The 25,513-nt window shown below is 37.6% G+C and overlaps 4 long non-coding RNA genes across 6 annotated transcripts; 2 read left to right on the top strand and 2 right to left on the bottom strand.

The window, feature by feature from the left end:
• Positions 1 to 308: 308 nt before the first annotated feature.
• On the bottom strand, positions 309 to 2,559 carry LOC134216299 (uncharacterized). The gene is made up of 3 exons (XR_009980607.1): positions 2,426 to 2,559; positions 2,173 to 2,335; positions 309 to 1,338 (listed from the first exon to the last, which is right to left on the bottom strand). It is a non-coding gene; the product is annotated as an uncharacterized LOC134216299 (long non-coding RNA).
• A 624-nt stretch (positions 2,560 to 3,183) lies between these two features.
• Positions 3,184 to 12,889, top strand: LOC134216298 (uncharacterized). 3 transcript variants are annotated; one of them, XR_009980606.1, is made up of 5 exons: positions 3,184 to 3,315; positions 3,409 to 3,520; positions 3,879 to 3,998; positions 11,955 to 12,217; positions 12,278 to 12,886. It is a non-coding gene; the product is annotated as an uncharacterized LOC134216298 (long non-coding RNA). The 3 variants fall into 3 exon arrangements; XR_009980605.1 differs by having other exon boundaries at positions 3,409 to 3,998; positions 11,938 to 12,217; positions 12,278 to 12,889; XR_009980604.1 differs by having other exon boundaries at positions 3,409 to 3,998; positions 12,278 to 12,888.
• Positions 8,414 to 9,163, bottom strand: LOC134216297 (uncharacterized). The gene is made up of 3 exons (XR_009980603.1): positions 8,920 to 9,163; positions 8,612 to 8,673; positions 8,414 to 8,550 (listed from the first exon to the last, which is right to left on the bottom strand). It is a non-coding gene; the product is annotated as an uncharacterized LOC134216297 (long non-coding RNA).
• Positions 12,890 to 16,634: 3,745 nt separating the features above from the next.
• On the top strand, positions 16,635 to 20,551 carry LOC134216296 (uncharacterized). The gene is made up of 3 exons (XR_009980602.1): positions 16,635 to 16,848; positions 16,922 to 17,164; positions 19,553 to 20,551. It is a non-coding gene; the product is annotated as an uncharacterized LOC134216296 (long non-coding RNA).
• Positions 20,552 to 25,513: the final 4,962 nt, after the last annotated feature.

Here is a 25,513-nt window from a genome sequence, read left to right as displayed (position 1 = left end):
TAATACATTTTTCAAATCAATATCTTTCACATAACGTACATATTCACATATGAGTTTTCATTATATTTTTATGTTATCTTACGTTGCTTTAAAATTACACAGATTCAGATTTACCATATCCTAGTGCGTTGCTTCGGTGTAATATTCAAGCAATAAAATAGTGAATATTACATCGAAATAGATGCAACCACCCGGATAAAAAATATCATTAAAAAACTATGAAATTTATTGTTACGGCACCATTTAGTACATAATAATTTCCATTGAATCTAATGGAAATTTTACAATAAAATTGCATAAGAATTTATTGTTTTGCACGATAAAATGAATTGTAAATGGGACTTTTACAATAAAAAATGGGGGTTGTTATGTATCTTTACAATAAAAATTTCGAAAATTTTCCATACAAAATTCAGAGCAAAACAATTGATTTTACGGTTCTTCAATTGGATGATTTCTAAGGACGGAACAATAGAAAACAATGTGTTTTAAATGTTTTTCTATATTTTATTTATTGTTTTACGTAAGAAATACAACAGGTTTAAGAATGAATTTTCACTTCAGTTTTACAATAGAAATACAATATATTACATGTTTTACAATTAATTTTACAAAAAGATAAAAAAAATCCGCATTTCTTGTGAGATGCAATTACAAATAATTTACATCTTTACAATACATCATTACACTTTGTAATATTGAATTGATATTATAAAGTGTAATTATGTTTTGTAATTATGTAAATCATGTTTTGCATCTCACAAGAAACGTAGATTTGTCTCTGTTATTAAAATAATTTGTAAAGCAAAAAATTGTAAATTTAGTTTAATTCTGATGAATATCAATTAGTTTTAATTAAATTAGATTTGGATTATTTGTTTTTGTTTTGGACATGTAAAGGATGCAATTCGACTTCAATTAAGTTTCAAATTTAATTTTGATTGTGATTTTATTTTGATTCTAATTTAATTTTAAATCTATGCATTTCTTTCATTTAGTTTATTACATGCCAAATTGTGGCATGTCTTAAGATCTGCTGTCGTTATCGTTCACCTTAAACTTAGGTTCTGCTCGTACAACTAGTTGATTTTCTCAGATCACTTCTACCTCGTCATAGGAGTGTCTCGTTGAGTTATTTCCTTCGACCGTATTATAAAGGTTCATCTGAAATGTGCTTACGAAATCCGATGCGAGCCTTTGGTTGTCCTTATCTCCATTAAGTTCGACATGCAGCAGCTTTCCGGAGTCATTGTATACTCCAGTTCCGTCACGTTCTGTAAACCTTCATATCTAGGAAGCAGGTCTTTGCAAAATTCGTAAGCTGACCTTAAATGGAATCTGGAATCAGAACAAAGCACACCGTTTACTATACTTTTATCAAAGTTGTCCGATAAGGCTATCTGCCTTGATTTTTTTACCGGGTTTTGCTGCTGTTAATTGCAAGTTGTCCCATCTGTAAATGGCTTCCATACACAATGGGACTGACTTGCGATTCACAGCAGTTTGGTTCCTATGTATTTTAAATGATAGGAGTTTGTATGTACCCGGCCGGAATACCTAAAAAGTCCTACGAGATTTCCGAGGTATGACCAAGAAGCTAACTCACTATTTTTTGTTAAATATCTTGGCTGTGCATATGCACAGCACATGTTTCGAAATTGACAAATTGATATGAAATTTGCGAAAAAGAATCCACGTGTCTTTGAGGGACTCGAACCCTCAACCTCCTACTCTCTAGATAGGCGTGATAACCCCTACAAAACAAGACCACTTAAGGTCACGTTTGCGGAAAAGCCATCAGAATCCGAGTACCAACCTCTATTACGATTGACTGATTTTCTCAAAATTGCACGCGGCGGACCCTTCATGAAAGGTACCGCCGCGCTTTCTGCACCCCGTTTACTTGATTCTTATGGGTGAATAGCATTGCGGTGTATCGTTTGGCGCGGCCGTACCTTTCGACAGTCATTCGCCGCGTGAAGCTTTGTGCAAGTACCCATTTGGGAACATTACAAACGCTGCGCAGTGTATCATATCCAGAAAATCTGACAGTAGTGTCAATCGTGTCAATCATCGTGGGCCTAATTAGTTCGCTAGATTGGTTTCTTTGGTTTTTTAAATCACTGAAGAAAGCCAACCAAGCGCATCAGTTAGTATACCTTTACTACTTACCAGACAATGATTTGGAAATTCTAATATCATCTTCCAAACTTAGGCGTACATTTTGATGATTTAATTAAAGTCATATAGATTTGATAATTCCTGCGTTTTTCCGATGTCCGTCCACTAGCAGCGTCAACATTAATCAGCCGATTAAAGAACAACTTTCTGTAATCTGAAATCCGGCCAAGTTGAAACAAAACATGAACATACATATATCGTTTTCTAATCAATCAAACGGTTAATGATTTTTCGGATTACTCACCCAAAAAGACAAGACTGCCGTAAAACTTTTCACGCGTAAGGATAAAGACAAAACACGAAATTACACACGAGCCGGCAACGATAATTTAGTCTTTGATTTTTTTTTCTCATTTTTTCACCAGTCGTAAACAAAACAGTACACACTCAACTTGAAATCAGTATTTATGAGTTAAATCAAACCAATATTAAGATTTATATTTTTCAAAATTTATTATTCAATATTTATTATCCAAAATTAATTATTCAAAATATTCACTTTAATTGAATTTTGCTAAAAAGTATGTAAAATATTTTCTCTAACAGTAGGAACTATTGTTACTTTATTGTTCTCAATAGTTGTTTAATCAATATGATAGCTCTTGTATATTTTTTTCCCAAACAATCTTATCATTTACAAAAATAGAATATTTCTAAAATTTGTCTCAATTTTGAATGCAGAAAACAAAACTCAAGCAAACAATAAAAATAAAATACAATGTATTGGTAACATTTGAATTTATTGTGCTAATAAAGTAATACAATAGCATATTTTTCACAAAGTAAAAATTGTACATTACATGTACAATAGATTGAATTGTTTAACATACAATCTATTGTTATTTAAAGGTTTAAACCATAAAAGATACTGTAAATTTTTATCCGGGCAGTCAATCATGAACAGATGTGTGAAATTACACAGTTTGAATGCTATTTCACATTCAATTAAAATGCAATATTAAATATCGGCAACACTGCCCAGAATCGGCATTCGCACGATCGCGGCCATGTTTGTTTTTTCGCTGTCATGTTTCGTATACGATTGTCGAGCCTATTTTTGTGAATTTTTGATTAAATTATTAAATTTCAAAATATTAATAGGTATAAATATAAATATAACCATTCCTACGAAGGGTAAGTATCTTATAATAAATTGCAAAGTTTTGTACCTGAAATACAACATTTCGTAGGAGATGGAATATTAATTTTGTTTTCTTTTGCTTCCAGCCGGATCGGCGATTGTTTTCTTCTATCGGATGCTTGAGTTGTGGAATCCGGACCACACAAGTAATATACCAAGGATACTGACTGAAAACCATAAGCGATTATCACCAATAATGTACTCAATCCATCGCATCGATTAGCCCTGCTAAAACTTTCATCCGTCGTCATGCCGCGGCCGGCATGCCGGTGTGCTCCGAACATTCTGATGCATACCCGATATTCGTGCTAACTAACCACGACTATACAGTCAACTTTCGCTCGTTGGGCTAAACTCGTAGCCCATCTAGTGAAAGACTTTCGTTAGTTGGGCTGAGATTTCATCTGTCAAATCAGCGAATACAATAGAAATTCAGAGCTGCCAGTGGGCTACAGCCCAACTAACGGGCGCCCAACTAAATCGTAGCCCGTCTAAAGATAGCCCAACGAGTGAAATTTGACTGTATATAGTGGATTCCAAAATATAATTTTTGAAGTTCCGTCGGCTATCGAGAACCCGTTGGTAGTATTCACCTTTTGGTAGTTTATTTGAGGCATCCGGAGGACGAATCGGCTTCAGTGAATTGCTTCTAGAAAATGCTAGGATATAAGGCAAGGTGAGTGAAATAGAACGTAAGATTAAAATGAAGAGAATCGGTTTATAATAATTTGCCTAGGACTCCGACGAGAATCCTTTCGAAACTCCGACGGAAATTGTTTCGGAACTCCTTCAGGTAATCCTTTCAAGATTCTGACGGGAATTCTTGCATGATTCCAATGGCAATACTTTCGGAATACCGATGGGAAACCTTTAGGTATACTGACGGCAAACATTTCGCGATAACGACGGGAATCCTTTCAAGGTTCCGAGGGGAATCCTTGCGGGTTTCCGACGGGAATCCTTTCGGGACTCCGACGGAAATCCTTTCGTGACTACGAACGGAATCCTTTCGGGATTCCAACGGGGATCCTTTCGCGATAACGACAAGAACCCTTTCGGGACACCGACGGGAATCCTTTCGAGATACCGACGGGAATTCTTTCACAATGGTAACGAGAATCCTTTCGGGATTCCGATACGACGGGAATCCTTTCGGGATTCCGACGGGAATCTTTTCGGGATTCCGACGGGAATCCTTTCGGGATTCCGACGGGAATCCTTTCGGGATTCCGACGGGAATCCTTTCGGGATTCCAACGGGAATCCTTTCGGGATTTCGACGGGAATCCTTTCGGGATTCTGACGGGAATCCTCTCGGGATTCCGACGGGGATCCTTTCGAGATTCCAACGGGAATCCATTCGGGATTCCGAAGGGAATCCTTTCGGGATTCCGACGGGAATCCTTTCGGGATTCCAACGGGAATCCTTTAGGGATTCCGACGGGAATCCTTTAGGGATTCCGACGGGAATCCTTTAGGGATTCCGACGGGAATCCTTTCGGGATTCCGACGGGAATCCTTTCGGGATTCCGACGGGAATCCTTTCGGGATTCCTATAGGAATTATTTCGGGATTCCGACAGGAATTCTTTCGGTATTCCGACGGGAATCCTTCCGACGGGAATCCTTTCGGGATTCCGACGGGAATCCTTTCGGGATTCCGACGGGAATCCTTTCGGGATTCCGACGAGAATCCTTTCGGGATTCCGACGAGAATCCTTTCGGGATTCCGACGAGAATCCTTTCGGGATTCCGACGAGAATCCTTTCGGGATTCCGACGAGAATCCTTTCGGGATTCCGACGGGAATCCTTTCGGGATTCCGACGGGAATCCTTTCGGGACTCCGACGGGAATCCTTTCGGGATTCCGACGGGAATCCTTTCGGGATTCCGACGGGAATCCTTTCGGGATTCCGACGGGAATCCTTTCGGGATTCCGACGGGAATCTTTTCGGGATTCCGACGGGATTGGGAATCCTTTATGGATTCCGACGGGAATCCTTTCTGGATTCCGACGGGAATCCTTTCGGGATTCCGACGAGAATCCTTTCGGGATTCCGACGAGAATCTTTTCGGGACTCCGACGAGAATCCTTTCGGGATTCCGACGGGAGTCCTTTCGGGATACCGACAGGAATAATTCCGAGCTTTGGGGATTCTTTGGGATTCCGACGGAAATTCTTTGAAGATTTCGACTGAAATCCTTTGGGGTTTCCAACAGTACTGCGATTGGAACTCTTTGGAGATTCCAACGTGAATCCTTAGTGGTTTCTAACGGGGACCTTTGTGAATTCCGTTGAAAATGCTTATAAGATTTCGTCTGGAATCCTTTGAACATTCTAATGGGAATCTTTTGAAGATTCTAACGACAATTCTTGCAACAATAATTCTTTGATGGGGTTCTCAACGTGAATGCTTTGAGGTTCCGATGGAAATACTTTGAGTACACCAGCTGAAATACTTTGGGGACTCTCACGGAAATCCTTTTTGGATTTCGACGGAAATCCTTCATAGATTCTGACTTTGGAGATTGCGACAGGAATCCTTCGAGGATTCCAACGGGAATCCTACGCAGATTCCAATGGGAATCGTTCTGGGGTTGTGATGGAAATTATTGTAGGATTCCGCTGGGTATTCCGTTAATTCCGATGGATTTTTTTCGTGGATTCCTATAGTGTTGCTTTGAATACTCCGACAGGAATCCTGCAATGGAAATCCTTTGATTATTACTTTGGTAATCTTTTTCAAAATTTCAACGAACAATTTTTAGGGTTTTGACACAAATCTTTTAGGAACACGGACGGGAATCCTTTGAGGGATTCCGACGGAATTCGTTTGGGGATTCCAAAGTAAATACTTTGAGGATCCCAACTGGAATCTTTTGGTCATTCCGCCAAAAAACGTTCGGGGTTCCGACAGGAATGTTGTGAGAATTCCGTTAGAAATACTTTAGCGATACCGCCTGGAATCTTTGTGAGATCCCAATGGAAATCCTTTGTGATTTCGACGGGAATTATTTGAGGTTTCCGACAGAAATGCTTTGTGGATTCTGACGAAATATCTTTGGGGATTCCGACAGAAATCGTTTGGGGACTTCGATGGGAATTGTTTGAAAATTTCGTTGAAAATACATTTGGGATTCCGACGGGAAACTTTTGGAGATTCCGACGAAAACCCTCTGGGGCTTCTGACGAGAATCCTTTGAGGATTTTAACGAGAATCCTTTGAGGATTCTAACGGAAATCTTTTTAGAGATTCAAACGTTAATCCTTCAAGGATTTAGATGGGAATCCTTTGAGGATCCGGAGGACTATCCTTTGGAGATTCGAACGGGAATGCTTTGTAGATCTCGATGGGAATCTTTTGAGAATTCCGACGATAATCCTTCGTTGATTTTGATAGAAATCCTTTGGGGATTCCGACGGGAATCATTTAGGAATTTTGTTGGCAATACTTTGGATTACCTTTAGGGATTACCACAGGCATTTTTTTGGGGATTCCGAAGGCAAGTCCTTAGGAATTCCGACTGGAATCCTTTTGGAATTCCGACTAGAACCCTTTGGGTATTCTGAGCTGAATCCGTTTGGGTTTTGAATGCAATACTCCGGGGATTCCGAATTTGCTTCCACTGGAGTGTATCTTATATGTATATGTCTTTTATATCATTCTCTCTTATTCTATTGCTGAATTATTCATTGCCAACAAATCAAAAAAGGCTATTTACCATAACGTTCTTAAAACTGCAACTTAATTCCGATCAAAGAAGCGATAAAATTATAATTTGACCAGGAATTCAAGAAAGTGACCTACACTGATAAAAAAATACACGTTCGATTCATGTTTTTCGGAATATGGATATTTTCAATCAGCTGACACCATGAACTCTGGTGTAATCCACATCACTATGATGTTCTTGACATTCTTATTTCAAATGACAAAGTTAGTATCCGAATTCATTATTGATACACCACGATATGATATGCATATCCATGAATACCCATAACAAATACACGTTCCACTCATATGTTTCAAAATGATGATATTTCATTCCAAGTTACACCATCAAGTCTAATGTATTTCACATCACTGCGATGTTCTTTACAAACTCAGTTCAAATGACAATGTTTATAAAAAATTTCATACTTGATACACCACGATGTCATATGTTTATCTTAAATATGTTATGAATCAATTGAAACGAATTTAGGTATGGATTCTGATGAGACAATTGTCATCATTCCAATAAAATCGCACATGTTCATACATGTTTCGAAAAGGTTGTAACAATTTTCAGCTATCAGTGATAGTGAACTATTATTATTATTATTTATTCAGACTAAGGCCGAAGTGGCCTGTGCGGTATGTAAGAGTCTTCTCCATTCGGCTCGGTCCATGGCAGCACGGTGATAGTGAACTATACTTTTATATTAAATACCACTTCAATAAAGAATTTTTTTTTTTTTTTCTTTATTTAGGTGTTTTTTTAATTCTAGATTAAGTTCAACACCGCTTTAATAAAGAAGAAAAATACTTTGTTTGAATTTATGAAGAAATATATTCGTATTTCCATAATGGTTATAAAGCGGTGGTGGAAGGAAGAGGCATTTCACTGTTCAGTGGCAGAAGACATTGCGGCATGTGTGGAAAAAGCAACTTCGCACATAAATAGACGAAAAAAGTGAAGTTTACCAAATTTAAACTAAACTGCTGTCTTAGGTAAACATGAGTATACGCCTACAAATCTATGTACAATAAAGTTCTCGAAATCTTTTATACTATATAGTTGAAAACTGTAAAAAATGTAGATTTTTTTTAAAATAATAATTTATTTTTATTTCATTTGATCCATTCGGAATGCGATTTCTATTATACGGTTGAAAAACAAAAACAATACAGAAGTAAGTTGAATATTTTATTTGAATATATACTTATATAAATATTTCAAAATTGAATTTCTTGCTCTGGGAAAACTGGCTGACCTGCTGTGGCTCCTCGTTGGTGTTGAATCTAATCGGAACATACTAACTTGGTGCATTTTCTTATTTATTGCATGTTCTCCTCCTGCTGCTGCTGCATTTGTTTTTCATAAAAACAACGACGAATCCTCAGTATCGGTTCTTCGGAATATCCTTTGCGACGTACGTACTTCATGGCGGCTTCCTGTTATTGGTAGGCATCAGCACCGAACCAATCACGTTTTCCGGCAGCAATCCTTTGAATTTCTTGGTGATCTGTGTAGATGATGAGAATCTTATTCATTGGTTGCAGATTCCGGAAGATGAAAGCACTTACCTGTCCTAGAACAAACTCTTCGGCCTCAGTTCGTTAATGCTGGTTGGTGTGGTTCAGCATTTCTAAAATAATAAATACAATCACCTACATTTTAATCTAACTTGTTCGAATTTTATTTTATCTGTTCGGAATGCGATTTCCGTCATGGTTTCGAAAACCAACGAGAGACGGTTTTTCTAATCAAGTAATAGTTGAAGTTATGAAAACTGTTTTTCGAAATGGATTTCGATCCGCTGACGGAAATCGGATTCCGGACGGATATGCAATCATCATTATCATTTAAATATGAAAGAAAACATGAAATTCACTTGTTATAACAAACGAAATTCAACACGAATACATTTCGATATCACATATCAAACAAGTGACTCTGGCAAGTCAAGCAACAGAATTCTATTTGTTTTACACGTTAATACCGTGTGGTTTGTTTATAAACAAATGCAGAGTTTCGAATGAGCGATGTCATATGTTTTACACGTGATATTGATTTGCTTTGACAACATGCGCAAATTCATGTGTAGAACACACGGTCCTCTCGTGTATTTTTTTTATAGTGTAACGAGTGTGTTCCGATTGTTTCGTTCCAGACGGAGCAACACTATATAGAAATCCTCGGAAAAAATCCATCGAAATTCACGGAAGGTTTCCAAAAGGATTCCCAGCGCAATCCTAAAAGAATTTCCATCATAACCCCAGAACGATTCTCATTGGAATCTGCAAAGGATTACCGTTGGAAGCCTCAAAGGATTCCAGTCGCAATCCCTAAAGGATTTCCGTCGGAATCTCCAAAGGATTCCAGTCGGAATCCCCAAAGGATTCTAGTCGGAATCCCAAAAGGATTCCAGTCGGAATTCCAAAGGACTTGCCTTCGAAATCCCCAAAAAATGCCCGTGGTGATCCCTAAAGGATTCCCGTCAGAATCTCCAAAGTACTGCCAACGGAATTCCTAAATGATTCCCGTCGAAATCCTCAAAAGATATCTATCAAAATCACCAAAGGCTTATCGTCGGAATTCTCAAATGATTCCCATCGAGATCTACAAAGAATTCCTGTTTGAATCTCCAAACGATTGTCCTCTGGATCCTCGAAGGATTCCCATCTAAATCCTCAAAGGATTAACGTTTGAATCTCTAAAAAGATTTCTGTTAGAATCCTCAAAGGATTCTCGTCAGAATCCCCAGAGGATTCCCGTCAGAATCCCAAATGCATTTTCAACGAAATTTCCAAAGAATTCTCTTCGGAGTCCCTAAAGAATTTCTGTCGGAATCCCCAAATGATTTTAGTCGGAATCCCCAAATGATTTTAGTCGGAATCCCCAAATGATTTCTGTCAGAATCCCCAAAGGTATTTCGTCAGAATCCACAAAGCATTTCCGTCGGAAACCTCAAATAATTCCCGTCGAAATCCCAAAGAATTCCCGTCGGGAACTTACAAAGATTCCAGACGGTATCGCAAAAGTATTTCTAACGGAATTCTCACAAGATTCCGGTCGGAACCCCGAAGATTTTTCGACGGAATCGCCAACGATTCCAGTTGGGACCCTCAAAGTATTTACTTTGGAATCCCCAAACGAATTCCGTCGGAATCCAACAAAGGATTCCCGTCGGTGTCCCTAAAAGATTCGTGTCAAAACCCTAAAAGTTGCTCGTTGGAATTTTTAAAGATTCCCAAAGTAATAATCAAAGGATTTACATCGTAATCCTTGCAAGATTCCTGTCGGAGTATTTAAAGCAACACTATAGGAATCCACGAAAAAAATCCATCGGAATTCACGGAATATCCAGCGGAATCCTATAATAACTTCCATCACAACCTCCGAACGATTCCCGTTGGAATTCTCGAAGGATTCCTGTCGTAATCTCCGAAGGATTCCCGTCAGAATCTACGAAGGATTTTCGTCGAAATCCCAAAAGGATATCCATGAGAGTCCCCAAAATATTTCAGTTGGAGTCCTCAAAGTATTTCCATCGGACGGACAAAGTATTTCCATCCAGACGAAATCTTATAAGCATTTCCAACGGAATTCACAAAGGTCCCCGTCAGAAATCACTAAGGATTTACGTTGGAATCTCCAAAGGGTTACAATCGCAGTACTGTTGAAATCCCCAAAGGATTTCAGTCGAAATCTTCAAAGAATTTCCGTCGGAATCACAAAAAACGCCCTAACAACCCCCAAAGGTTTCGTTTTAGAATCCCCAAAGGGTTGCCCTCCGGATGTCCAAAGGATTCCCATCGGAATTATTCCTGTCGGTATCCGGAAAAGATTCCCGTCGGAGCCCCGAAACGATTTCGCGTCAGAATCATGAAAGGATTTTCGTCGCAGTCCGGAAAGGATTCCCGTTTTAATCTCGAAAGAATTCCCGTCGGTATCCTTCGCGAAATCCTATCCTTCGTAATCGCGGAAGGATTCCCGTCAGAATTCCGTCGAAATCTTGAAAGTATTCCCTCGAGTATTCCCGTCGGAATCCCGAAACGATTCGCGTTGGTTTTCCGAAAGGATTCCTGTCGGAGTCCCGAAAGGATTCCCGTCGGAATCTCGAATAATCCAAGGATTTCCATCGGATCCTTTGGAGATTCAGACAGGTATCCTTCATTCTATACATACCATCGGAATTTAAGTTCTTCTTCGGAATCCCCAAACCTTCCTCTCTAAAATATTAGAAGATCTTCTTATTTCGATGAATTCCATCAGAATTCAAACCTCATTCACTTCGCATTCCTTTGGATTCTCATCGTTGTGTGGTATTACTATTGATATCCCAGAAGAATTTGCTTAACCTGGAGTATATCTTATATAATATATAATATATTATGTCATTTATATCATTCTCTCCTATTCTATTGCTGAATTATTCATTGCCAATAAATCAAAAAAGGTTATTTAGCATAACGTCCTTAAAACTGCAACTTAATTCCGATCAAAGAAGCGATAAAGTTAGTTTAACCAGGAATTCAAGAAAGTGACCTAACGAGAATGTTCCCGTTGTTCCGTTCCGGCCTTTCGCCTGGTAGAACGACCTTGAGTCCCCCACAGGATATAAGATTTGCCCAATTGGAGTTGTGTTCCTGAGTGTTTATTGGTTTTTGTTCCTCCAAAGTTGTATATGATGGTGGTAGATTTTTTACATGGCCATCTTCCATTTTAGTTAGGTACTACTATATTTACTTTATGTTGCTTTTTCTATTTCTCTGTTATGCCCATAGAAGCATAACTGTCCCATATAGATAGGCAATCAAGCTAAAATAGGACAGTTTTGCTTGCAGTGGTAGTGTAGAGGTTGTTCCATAACTTGGATACATGTATGACGGAAATTTCATATTTACAGCCTTACAGTATCTCAAGACAATCAGCAGTACCGGATCGTCGGAAGAGTATTTCTTCGAACCACAAGATTCTGGTTCGAAAAATGGCAATTCACAGAAGGACTCAAACGACAACATACAGTTCGGTGTCCTTCGGAGGGAAGCATGTAAGGAACGAATGGAACAGCAAGTATCCGGAGGTATATGCAGAATTGATCATAGAAGAGGTCGGCATGTGATTCAGTCACCGAAGACAAATCCAAATTATCTTCACCGCGATCCAGCTTCTCCGGTTCCCCTTAGGTAATCCAATCTCTAACAACACCAAATTCTGTGTTCTCATTACATTTTTTTTCTTTATAGACGTCGCACGTCGCTCAAATCCCGAACCAGTTAATCTAAAACATAAAAAGCCATCAAGCGTGAAATTCATCCGCAATCGCATCGGCTTTTGCAAGTGAATATCCGGACATCATCGAACGCAACAACGCTAGATCATCCAACGCCACAAATTTCGGAAATAATCCTATAAAGGAAATCTCTAAAATGAGCAGTCTCAAGGAGAACCATGTTGAAGGACACCGGGTTTGAATCAAGATTACCTCGATTTCTCAAGGCTGAAAAAATGTACTATCCACGTGTATTGTGCGCATGCATGAATTCTCGCTTAACTTTTCAAAAGGACCTAAGTAACATTTTTTTCATGAATTAATTTGAATAGCGCAATCAACAGAAAAACATGAAAGCTTTCGATTGCAATACTCAAATTAATTCATGAAAAAAATGTTACTTAGGTCATTTTGAAAAGTATGGCGAGAATTATAATACAACTCAGGAACCGCGTGGAGGTTTTTTTAATCTTAAAATTAAGTAACCATCTATGGAGGTGATTAATGTATATAAAATTTTAAGAGTTGTTACATTGACAAGATGCAACATCTTAAAAGTATAAGTAGCCGAATATCTTGAAACATCTTAAAAATAACTTCCACACTGATGGGCCAAACACAATTGATACGTTTGCGTGCGTTTTGACAGTTTTCCCATGAGAAAACTGTCAAAACGCACGCAAACGTATCAATTGTGTTTGACCCATAAGTTATGTCTTACTTATTTTTTTTATGTCTTTACGTTAGGCTTCAACTTGAAATGAAATCTAAACAAATGTAATTAGAATTATGTTTAACTAAGAAAATAAATAATATAACTTAAAAACAAAAATACCTATTATGATTAACCGAGAAAGAAAACTAAATACGAAAGAAAACTCAATGAAACAAATGCCATGTACGTCGCACTATTTCACGTAGCTTTATTGTACATCGCCTCGATTACGTCGCGTAATTTTTACATCGAGAAAAAATCACATCGGTTCCGTCTACTACACAGCAAGCTTTCGAGTACATCAAAAGAGTGTAATATCACAGCTCTGACGGAATAGCCTATGTGCATCTGTTTGGAGTGTAATATTCAACAACTGTTTTTGCTGTGTAGGTCCTTTTGAAAAGTTAAGCGAGAAATGTCGTTTCCTGTTGTTGATGTGTTTGTTATTGTGTATCCGGAATAAATTTATACCGCTTTTTATACCGAAGTTGGATTTTTCTCCAGATACAGGCAACTTTCCCAACTTCGGATATAGTGCGCTGGATTCGCCTAAAGATGCGCTAAACAACGCATCAATTAGTTTGACAGATAAAACTTCGGAAGAAAGTTCGGTTCGGAAGTCCCGACTTCCGAATTCTAAGTTGGTGCTACGCCGACAATATTGTCCTAAGATGGTCTAGTAGCCTGATAAATTAAGGCTCTGTCTCATTTGGAGAATTAAACTTAAAAGTGACAGTTCGGAAATTAGCAAATAACCCAGTCATAAGAATGGCTGGTGCTACCCAGCAATTCCAATAAGACATCGATGCAAAATGATTCGATATCTGTCAAAAGTAATCTTGCTCTGCGAGCAGGGTTATTTGATAATTATTGAAATGTCACTTTTAAGTTTAATTTCAGTTTAATTCTCCAAATGAGACAGACCCTAAGCATATCGACATAAGGAGAGTGAATTCTGAACAAAATATGATCAGAACCCATCAAGATAAAGAGATATCGAGATGTAGAAAGCCCAAATGTATGTAGATTGAAGGAACTGAAAAAACCATCGCCATAGGGAGAGATATTGAGATATAGAACATCGAGATGTAGAGAGTCGACTGTACGTAGTGTTACTTTTTGATGACAAATTCTAACTTTCCTGCGAATAACACACATTTCTTCACTTGTCATAAGACGAGTTTATACAATCCCATTGAATTCCACCACTTAATTGTATCTTGACAGATACGTATTTCGACCTCAACAGTAAGGCCGTCTTCGGTGTCTCGTACTTGACTCGACGTATAACGCTCCGTTCTATTTTCTGCAGATTTGAACCACGATTGAATCACGAGATTCAAATATTTTCCAATTGTTTTGGTGTATGAATGCGTCATTTTATCTACGGATCAATCCACTTTGCAATTACGGCGTCTTTCTTGGCGCCAACATGATGGTTTCATTTTATTGAAAATTTGGAAAACATGGATAGAACACTGCTGGGGAAACCACCCATGTAACCAAAAGTTCCTTTAAGAGTACGTTTTTCGCTTAAGCAGCTCATTGAAGCTGCTTAAACGAAAAACGTACGCGAGTTTGTTCTATTTGGCTCCAGATTCAAACTAGAATAGTGGTCGAAAATTTGGAATGAAACTGAATCACTCCTGATTTCACTCTAATGCTACGTTTTGACAGGGCAAGTGAGTTGAACAACTCAGTTGAATTCAATTGACTTGCCAAAAGTTGAACATGTTCAACTTTCTTTTCGTTCAAGTGAATTGAATTAAGGTGTTTACACGTTCAGTTCGCGTTCGATTCAAGCGACTTGCTCAATTCACTTGCCTTGTCTAAACGTAGCATACATAAAATTATTCTAGGCTTTGGTCCGATTCATGAATTAAAATCGAATTAAACTTAAAAGTGACAGTTCGGAAATTATGAAATCCCCCGCTCATAAGAATGGCTGGTGCTACCCAGCAAAACCAACAAAACATCTATCAAAAATTATTCAATATCTGTCAAAAGTAATCTTGCTCTGCGAGCAGGGTTATTTGGAAATTTTTGAACTGTCACTTTTATGCTACGTTTAGACAAGGCAAGTGAATTGACCAAGTCGCTTGAATCGAACGCGAACTGAACGTGTAAACACCTTAATTCAATTCACTTGAACGAAAAGAAAGTTGAACACACTGTGCCACCAAAGTACTCTTTAATGGGTGAAATTTCACCCATTATGAAGTTAAATAGTTCAACTCATTAAAAGAGTAAACTGCGTTTACTCATTAATGAGTACTGAAGCTGTACGTCAAAAGAAGGTGTAATTTTTACACATTATCAATTTTAAAGCCTGCCTTAAAATGGGTGAAATAAACCCTTTTTCTTGCTTTCTTTGTCTATTCCTACAGCGGGAAAAATTGGGATCCGTTTTTAAAATTATAAAAATAAAATAAATACATTCGATTGAATTCTTTTTTATTTCAAATAAAGTAGTAGATAAGCAGAACAATTACAATTGCATTATGTCAATGATGGTTTCTTTCGGTAATGTGGAAACTTGATAGAGCATTCCTTCTTGCGATCCGCCGATTGATCGGGAAGCACAGCATACTCCTCGTCCATTTGAGCGATGTAGAGTGATTTCGTGCCGATTTTCGTTCAAAAACGATAATCCGTCAGATCCAACTTTCCCGTTCCTTCGAGCGGAGTTCTGGTTTTGGCGAGGGTTTTGGTGATCATCAATGTGAGGATTACTGCGGGAAATTTACCGGCCTGAGTAGTTCTCCTACTGATGTTGATTGTTCTGCTTCCCATCATGCTCCGCCGGTCCGGCGATCAGAGGATCGCGCTTGTTCGGTTCCAGAATTATTACAATAGGATCTGAAAACAAGGAAAATAGTAATTTTCATTATTCTGGTGAAACATTATTGCACAAACTTGGCACTGATGATAATATTTACTTACCAGCGATTGGAGCAGTTTCCGCAAAACAAATCCAGCACTTGAAATTAATAGCCCAACCGATTTTGTCAAACACGAGCACTAGAAGTGCTTTTTCACTCATTAAAGGGTAATCGATTTGTTTAATCAAATGAGGATAAAATACCCATTATTAGAAAATTTGAAATACCCATTATTGTGACAGTTTCATATATCATAAAAAAGAGTGTATTTTTTCCTCATTAATGGGTAATGCGAGGTTTACAGTGCATGTTCAACTTTTGGCAAGTCAATTGAATTCAACTGAGTTGTTCAATTCACTTGCCCTGTCAAAACGTAGCATTAAGTTTAATTCGATTTTGATTCACGAATCGGACCAAATCCTAAACCAGGATACCACATGTTCTAAGTCAAATGTAAATACGTTACACGGTTAGAAAAAAGTACCTAATTTTAAGTACTTTTTTTCTCTTGCATCTCCCTCCCTCTTCCCTTTGTTGTCATAAAATGAAGAGCAAAACCACTCAACAAGGGCATTAAAGTGTGGGAACCAGGGGGGAAGACACTTTAATCATTTCTCGAATCACTGAAAAGATTTAAAAAAAAATCCAAAAAGATTCAGAATGATTCGGCGGGATGAAACTTTTTTATCAATTTTTGTCTCGCCTTGATGTTTTTTTTTCAGTGCGGCGAGATTTTGTATATAAAAACAAAACAAACAAAACCAAGCTGCTTCTCTCGGCGCAGCCCCGGAAGTCTCGATTCTTCTGGAGGCGTTTTCAAATCCGTCGGTGTTCTGGCAGATTCGGAGATATTTTCGCAGATCCGGTGATACGTATGGTGCCTAGACATCTAGAGCTCTTGCATAAGGGAGCTTATCAGCGCGGCTGGCAAAACCGAAAGTGCTCATGGTAAGTGTTGGTGGAAATGGTGGAAATAGATTAAATTTTAATCAATGTTTCATATCGATCTCTTTTTTTCTAGAATCAATTTCAACGATCTATCGCAATTAATGACCATCCTGAAAGTGGATAGCGGCCTAAGCAAAGAATGCCACGTATGGATTTCCTTGCCTTGCTAGTCAGCAAGTAGCGGTCAATAGTAATCAAATGGCATGGTCAACAGCTATCCGTTGGATAACCTAGTCAGAGTGACGAAACACCGGTCGAACCAGATTAACACGGGGTCTGCTACAGTGTCTTGCGTCCCATCACGAAACATGAATGTGTATGTGTCTTTATGAGTCAATGATACTTTCAGACCTAGCAGCCTACGACATGCTCTCTCTTTGTAGTTTAGTATCTTTGTGTAGCAATAGGCGAAGGAAGCCCCTAAGGGATTCCGTATATAATATGAAAAGATATTTTAGTTACTAGATAAAGATTGTCGCTGTCGTCGCTGTCCGGAACATCTTTTGCTGGCGAGGATAGGGGAGCTAAATGTCAAAGAAGGAAAATCCATACGATTTGACAGGTATGTACCACACATGTTTCGGACAGCAGAACAAAGGGAACCGAAGCGACAATCTTCAACTAGTAACTAAAATATCTTTTATAATATGCTCTTTCCCAACGGAATCCTTCAGCGAATTACAGTAGAATTCAAATAAGATCCTCAAAAAAATCTTTAAGTGATCCTCTGGTGTATCCCAATGAAATCCAGCAATTTCCTATATAAACCCATAGCTATGGAATACTTTATGGATTCCCAGTGAAATCCCCCATCGTTTTCCAATTGATTCCAACAAATCCCAATGTAATCTTTCAGGTAAAGCTGATAAAGTCATCCAGTATCCAGGCCAGGAGACCAGGAATTCCCAATGTAATTTTCCAGCGATTGTCAATGGAATCCTTCAGCTTTCCCCAATATAATCTTTCAGTGTTTCGCCAAAGGAACCCTGCAGAGTTTCTCAATGAAATCATGCAGCAATGAATTGCCTATGGCGAAAGGCATGGCTCGATTTCCCGAAATTAGGCACCTTCATCGTAAAACTATTTGGTAGGGGTAGTAGCGGATACCTTCCCACATAACTGGTACCAAATAGTTTTTCATGAAAAGTTCCTAGTTTCGAGAAAACCCGCCTTAGATGCCTTTCGCCATACACATTTCTGGCGATTAACTCCACGCTGCTGTTTGCGTATATATGATAGCGCCTGTTGCTGGTAGTGGCGGGTAGCAAACCAGCCACTGCATTTAATTCATTCCAAACGGAATCCTTCAGCGTTTCCCAATAGAATCATTCGGCGTTTCTCAATATAATCCTTCCGTTTCCCCCTGAGTTTTCCAATGGAATCATCCAGAAATGGCTAAAAGAATCCTCCAGCGTTTCGTAATGGAATCATGCAGTATTTCCAAATGGGATCCTCCAGCGTCCCCCAATAGAATCCTACAGTGTATCTTCAATGGAATCCCCCAGCGTTCCCCAAATATAATTATTCAGCGTTCCTCAATAGAATCCTCCCGTTTGTCCAATAGATTCCTCCAGAGTTTTGCAAAGGAATCATCCAGCGTTTCTTAATGGAATTATCCAATGATTGCCAGAGAAATCCTTCAGCGACTTCCAATGGAATTAATCATGCAGCAATTCCAAATGGAATCCTTCAGCGTTTGCCAATGGAATCATTTTTTATTTATGACTAGTCGAACCTGCCCGATCTCGCTCGGGTTTTTTGTCGGTCCAACTGTCAATCGTTTGGTTGGTTGCAGCGTCGCACTCTAGATCGATTTAATTTTTTTCTCAATGATTTTCTTTAAAATTTGTGAAAACAATGTATTTTAACAATTTTTCAGCTTTTTCCGTCAAATTTACCAGCTTTTCATATATACAAACACAGCGGAGCCTAAGACGAATCGATTGATTAGGAAATCTTGCAAATCGGTTCATCCGTTCGTGAGTTATATTGCCTCAAAGGAAATAAAAATTCATTTTTATATATAGAGAAGAAGAAGATGTACGTCAACAGATTGTTTTGAAATCTGCAGCAATACCAAATGGAATCCTCTAGCGTTCCGCAATAGAATTTACCTGTGTTTCTCCAATGGAATCCCCAGAGTTTTTCAATGGAATCATTCAGCGTTTCCCAATTGTTTTATTCAGCGATTGCCAAAAGAATCCTCCAGTGTTTCCCAATGGAACCATGCAGCAATTCCAAATGAAATCCTCCAGCGTTTCTCAATGGAATCATCCGGCGTTTCTCAATTGATCTTGCTGACATCTAATCATCTGTTTCATTCAAACACATTGACGAGATAGGTTTTGTTTTCATCGGGAAATGTTTCCCGATGGAAACAAATCCTATCCCATCTATGCACTTGAAAGAGAGAAATGTTTGGACGTCAGCAAGCTCTATAGAATTTTTCCGTCACCCAATAGAATCCTCCTGAGTTTCCTAATGGAAACATATAGCATTTCTGAATGGAATTATCCACCGATTTCAAAAAGAATCCTCCAGCGTTTCCCAATGGAATTATCCACCGACTGCCAATAGAATCCTCACGAAGTTCATGCAGATTTCTTTTTGAAAGATTTATACACCTACAAATGCTGTGCACATGAGAAAAAAAACTTCATGAATACATATTATTGATTCTCACTACTCCTTTTTATCTTTTCAGCATCATTAATCCGCAAAATTGGATATGATTTTAATTCTGCTCTCGAACTAGATGCCATAGATAGCTAGATTCGACATCTTCGGTCATAACAGCAGCGCCCTTGGCCACTTTTTTCTTAATAATCGATTGCCGCAGTCATAGAAGAATCTGTTCTGACAGCAGGAATAGCAACAGGATCTAACTTGACTCGCTAGTCGCCACCTGTAATGTTTATCGGAGATCATCCATTCGCGAGACGGAATTCGAGGACAACAGTGTCAACAATAGAAATCCTTCGAACACATGGGAGCATCTGATGTAAAAAACGTTTCTTACTTTATCACCTCTGTTTGTATACTCACGATAGTGCTATCTACCGTGAGAGAAGCTTTTTGCAAGCTGTTACGATAACGAACTGATTCGAATTTCGGGGAGCTATTACCCCATGGGGGCTGTCCATATACCACGTGGACACGTTTTAGTCAATTTTCTATGCCCCCCTCCCCCAGCGTGGACAGTTGCCCACATATTTTCAAAAATTTGATGAGACAGCCCCATGATAAATTTCTTTAAATAAGCCCCAACCGCTGAGGGCACCAGTTCTTAAAATGCATTTCAACTTGTTTTACTGCATCTGTGCCGAAAAAATATACTCCCCAACGAGATACAAGCAAGAACGAAGCGTTTTATCGTTTTATCATAGCCACTAGGTGGGTTGCGATACACTTTTTGAACGACGATATGCAGGATAAGCTCAACAATCTCCTCTGTAGCGGGTCTCACTTCACCATCAACGTCAGAAAGACCAAAGGAATTATGGAGCGAACAAAATACTACGTCATCGTAGACTTCAACTTCATCGCATATGGTCGAATACATCGACCCTGAAGATCACAAACTTTCAATAAATCACATGCAAGGGCTGGTTTCCTACATTCTGCCGCCAGCATCCAGGCGCTAAAGTATATACAGTAATAGCATTGGTGATTCAAATATGATATCCACTACTTTTTGTGAGATTTTTAGATCCCCTCGTCACTCTGTCTCTTTTTAATATACCGAAAAAACACAAAACCTGAACCCCTCTCCCTTTAAACTATGGACATCATTTTTAAACGGGTTTTAAGCATAAAGCAATATAATTCAAGCATAAAGTTATATAACTAAACGGGTTTCAAGCATAAAGTAATATAATAAAGTAATAAGATTCTGTGTTATTGTACGCCAGTGTGACCTTCTGTGTAGAAATCATACAGAAGCTAGAAGTATCATCAGCGACTTCTGATCTATGTTGACAATTGTATTTAATTGTAATTGTTTCATAATTTTTAACGATAACCAGTTAGTATATACATACCAATGCCATCGATACAATAGCAATAAAAATTCAAAAGCGTAGAGGTGGGCTGGCCACATATTGCGAAGGAGCGAAGATGACATATTTTTGGCCTTTATTGTATACTACTAAGTATATGTACATTAAGGCTCCAAAACAAAACTTTTGATAGAAAACTTTTGATGAGGTGATGTCTCCGGAATCCGGACCCATTGTTTGCTATTGAAAATTGGTCAGATCGAACAATGGGCTCAGAAGTTATGGTCAAATACTATTTCTACCCGTTAAAAAATGCACACTCATGCTTTTGATACATCTATTGCACGATAAAGGCATCCACATCGTTAGGTGGATTAATCAGGGTTTTGCCTTTATCGTATACTAAATATACGGAATGGCTACAGGACCTCTCCAAAACCGAACTTTTTATAGAAGGCTCGAAGACACATATTGTTATACATATACCAGCTCAGCTCGACGGTTAGGGGTGATGTCTGTATGTGTGTGTGTACAAAAAATTGAGACACACTTTTTTGTACTTAGCATTATCCGATTTGCTTGCAACAGGTTGCATTCGACGAGCAACGCGGCCTAGTTTTTTGCTGTTGAAAATGGGTTCCGGAAAAAAACATTTTTTTCTTGATTTTTCCCAAAGGTCCCCGCTTGGAAAAAAAATTAAAAACGATTTTTTTATTCAGAAGCTTTTTAACCCTTAAAGGCGCAAGGCGATTTTTTTAGAAATCGACAAAACTATTTTTAACGTAAACAACCATTAAAATCATTAACATTGAACGTATTTTCGGTTTGTTGTTTTAAAACAACATTGCGCATTTAAGGGTTAAATGCATATACATATATGAACGCAAACACACGAAAATTGATAGATAACCGGCAGCGCCGTAGCGTGTGGTTGGCCAGGTTGGCCCCCGCCAAGGGCGCCACGTCTTAGGAGGGCGCCGAAATCAAGAATGTCGCTGTACTAAAATGATCACAAATTATTTTTAAATTCACTGGTTCAAAGTCATCGCTCTCACCGGCAGTCTGAAGGTCGTAGAGCAAAATCGTTCAAAAAGGTTTCTTATATTTTAGTTTCCTTGCCCTCGGATACATTTAATGTATTCTACAAGCATTCTAAGTAGTTGAAACAGTGACCCATTCTCAACATCATACCCCGACGACGGTATCCAGAGAGCCCTTTTCCGTTGATAACTGAAACAGGTATCAGAACGTCGGCTCAGGGGGTACGTTTCCCTCAATTTAAGAGATTTCTGCCATCGCCTTCACTATCTTTTACATAATTTATTTGACGGATTTGGAAGTAAAGAAGAAAGAGAAAAAAGGAAATGACACTGGCAAAGGGGCGCTAAAGGCAAAACACAGAGTAGACTGTAAAAAACGAGCGGGTGACAAGCACGGTGTCATCATCATCAATAGACATAGCCCGCTGTCATCATTGAAATGCAGTATGAAAAAATATTATAGCCCGGGACATCCTGGCTACGATCTGGCGATGGGCTAAACAATAGGATGTCAATAGCCTGGTAAAAAACGAATACACGGAAGTAGTTTTCGGGATTTTGTGTTGACCCGAGAAAAAAGCTCATTCTACACAGAACAACTGTTTGAGGTCCGAAAACGATATATAGCATTTGATCCAGTGACATTTCAGATACTATTGAACCAGAAACTTGTAGGAGTTCAATGGTGAAAAGACAAAGCGAAGATGCTGAATATTCGATGAGCTTTAAACGAGTTAAGGCGAGTTCGTACAATTTCATTAATTTCTGATCTCATCAAGTGGATCAAGTGGTGGAATTAATTGGAATTGTACGAACTCGTCTTATGGCAAGTAAAGACATTCCACTAAAAGCCCAAAATAATTTTCTTATGAGGATGACGTCAATCATCTTACAGCATACAGAATACAATAACCTGCATCAAGAGATTCTAATAATGATGGCGACTTACTTACTTCAAAGTTGAGTTTCATTAGAACAAGTAATTCCAACAATCCCACTAAACTACCGACATACTGAAGAATATTCTGGTCATCAATCAACCCACTCCAGATTTGGGTTTTCCCAATTCACTCCAGAGTTTTTTTTTTTATCAATATGGCAATTCTGAAGGTCATCCAATCCACTTCAAAATCAGGAAAATTTCTATGGATTTCTAGGCATTTTATGATTTTTAGTAATCCTATCTCAAAAATGGAACATATGAAGGTTATAGAGGCTTAATGAATTCATAAACAAATAATTAGGTATACCACGAAAATAATTGATTTTAAGGTGACTCGGGGAAGCACTAAACACCGTGTTATTTTTCCTAACTTTCGTCTCATTCTAGCATTATCACCTCGCAATTTTGAAGCGGCGTATTTCGGTTTTTAGTTGTTTGATGTAAACCTGTAAATGTATCAGCATGTAGATTGCGAGTAAGCACGCGTCGGTGATACTTTTTCAAAATCATATTTGTTGTAGAAAAAAAGTTAAGCATTCAATGATGAAAATGATGACGATTTGATGATTGTTAGTGCTTCACGTGTCACCTTAAATCTCCCTGCTTTTATTGCGGTTTTTGTTTTGAGCATCTGCAAGAAAATAAGGGGAGCGATTCCAAGCAACAGCATCAAAATTTAAGAAAATTTTTAATTCATGATTTTCTATTGAGTTGAAACTTTGCACAGTTTTTCAATTTAATCTAAATCGTCATTTTTCGATATCAAATCTTCATATTGAGTCACGACTAACTTTTCAAAAGGGTGTATGTGAAAATGGTTCAAAAATATTTAAAAAGCTGCACAGCAAAAACGGAATGTTCGTTTGTTATGATTTTTTCAGCAAAGTTAGACAACTAAATGGTGATTCTTAAGAAAATGTACACAGTAAAAAAAATTTTTTTTGCGTTAAAAATATCATTTTGTCACAAAAACTCAAATATTTCAAAACCCTATCTTTTTCGAACGTATTTTTTAGGAAAACGGTCCATTATATTAGCTATCTACCATAAAAATTTGGTGATGGTAAACTAATAAACAAAAAGTTATGACATTTCAAACATTTCACAATTTTCACATATAGTAAACAAAAAAATTTCCGTGTATTTTTTTTCAAGAATCGCAGTTTGATGCTGATTTTATTGTTAAGGGCCTTGCGTGAGTTAAACAAGTTGTTTGTATGATATTCCATATTTATGTATTCATCGATATTATGTATATTATATGTATAAATATTATATGTATAAATAAATAAAAATGAATTAATATTATCCTAAGTATTAAATTAAATGTGGCAGTTACACAATGTTGTTATAGAAACTCTAAGAGTTTTGGGTTTGAATTTTGGTATGGGTTATGATATCATGAAAACAGTTTATTAATACTTATTTTTTATTAATTTTATTTTTAATTAATATATTATTAATATATTATTTAATATATTATTAATATTATTTATTTTATTAATTTTTAAAATTTTATTAATACTTTTTATTCAATTTTTTTAAAATATCGAACACTTTTGAATTATTATCAGCACAGTTTGAGTATAGTTTTGCTTTAATTTTATTTTCCGACAATGGAATGAAACAGTGAAATTTTTGGGTTCCTTGGATCGTTTTCGCGTTATTAAATTGCTCGCTGAGCTCTGAAGCCTTTATTTCGTACTCTTCAGTAGTAGTAAAACAAAATGATAATTTGGTTAAATCTTTTTCTTTTCTACGATTTGCCCAATCAAAAAGTTCTTTCGCAGTTTTAATTGGATGCTCACGTTCTTTGGCTAAACTTGCTCTTGTGGCCATGCGCTTTATTGTTCCTCCAATAGCATCACAAGGACCTTTGCCATGTGATGTAGCAAAAAATGCCATTCTGCATCAATTCCGTACATTGATTTAAATTGACATAGGCTCGAAAAATTCTTACGATTTTTGTACTGCGACGCTGCTCCATCAGACATGAAATATATCTTTTGACTTCTTTATGCTTATCAACGCGTAAAAAGTTAATCATTTTTCAATGAACAAGTTTACGGATACTGAATCGTGTCTTAAATCTTCGGAAATTATAATAAAACTTAAGTGTTCAATTTGCGTACTTCCATTAAAATAAATAACGAATGGATGAATTGTAGCTTGTTGTACGTTCCAGTGATGGGACTGCACTTCATCTTGCAATACAAAGCTGTAATTTTCAGAAAAATCACAAATGACTAAAAATTCACCATTTTGTAATGTATTTTTCGTATTTTTGAAAAGCTGGATTGTTCTGTTTTAATGAAATCGTGAGGATTAAACTTTCTAATTTCAAGCAAAAATATGACACAAACTCATCTACAGGTTTTACAATAGTTTCTATGTCACACCTATCCGTGGTCACCCATTGCTCAAATGATAACTGATCAATATATTTTCTTCAAACTCAGCGAATAAAGTATTTTCCAATGATGAAGAATCTGGACAATCCGAACAAGATCGTAGATAGCAATTTGATGTTGTATTTTCACACAAAAGACTACCAGTTAACATTTTAATATCCTTTGTTAAATTGATTCTTTTCAAACTATGTAAAATAAGATTAATATTCTCATGGGTTGTGCACACACACACATTATGTGTTCCTGAATTGGAAAGAAGCTTACATTGCCTTG

Source organism: Armigeres subalbatus, chromosome 2, assembly GCF_024139115.2.
Source record: "Armigeres subalbatus isolate Guangzhou_Male chromosome 2, GZ_Asu_2, whole genome shotgun sequence".
NCBI classification, from domain to species: Eukaryota; Metazoa; Arthropoda; class Insecta; order Diptera; family Culicidae; genus Armigeres; species Armigeres subalbatus.
The sequence above is the reverse complement of the archived record's forward strand: the minus strand, read 5'-3'. Positions and strand labels throughout refer to the sequence as shown.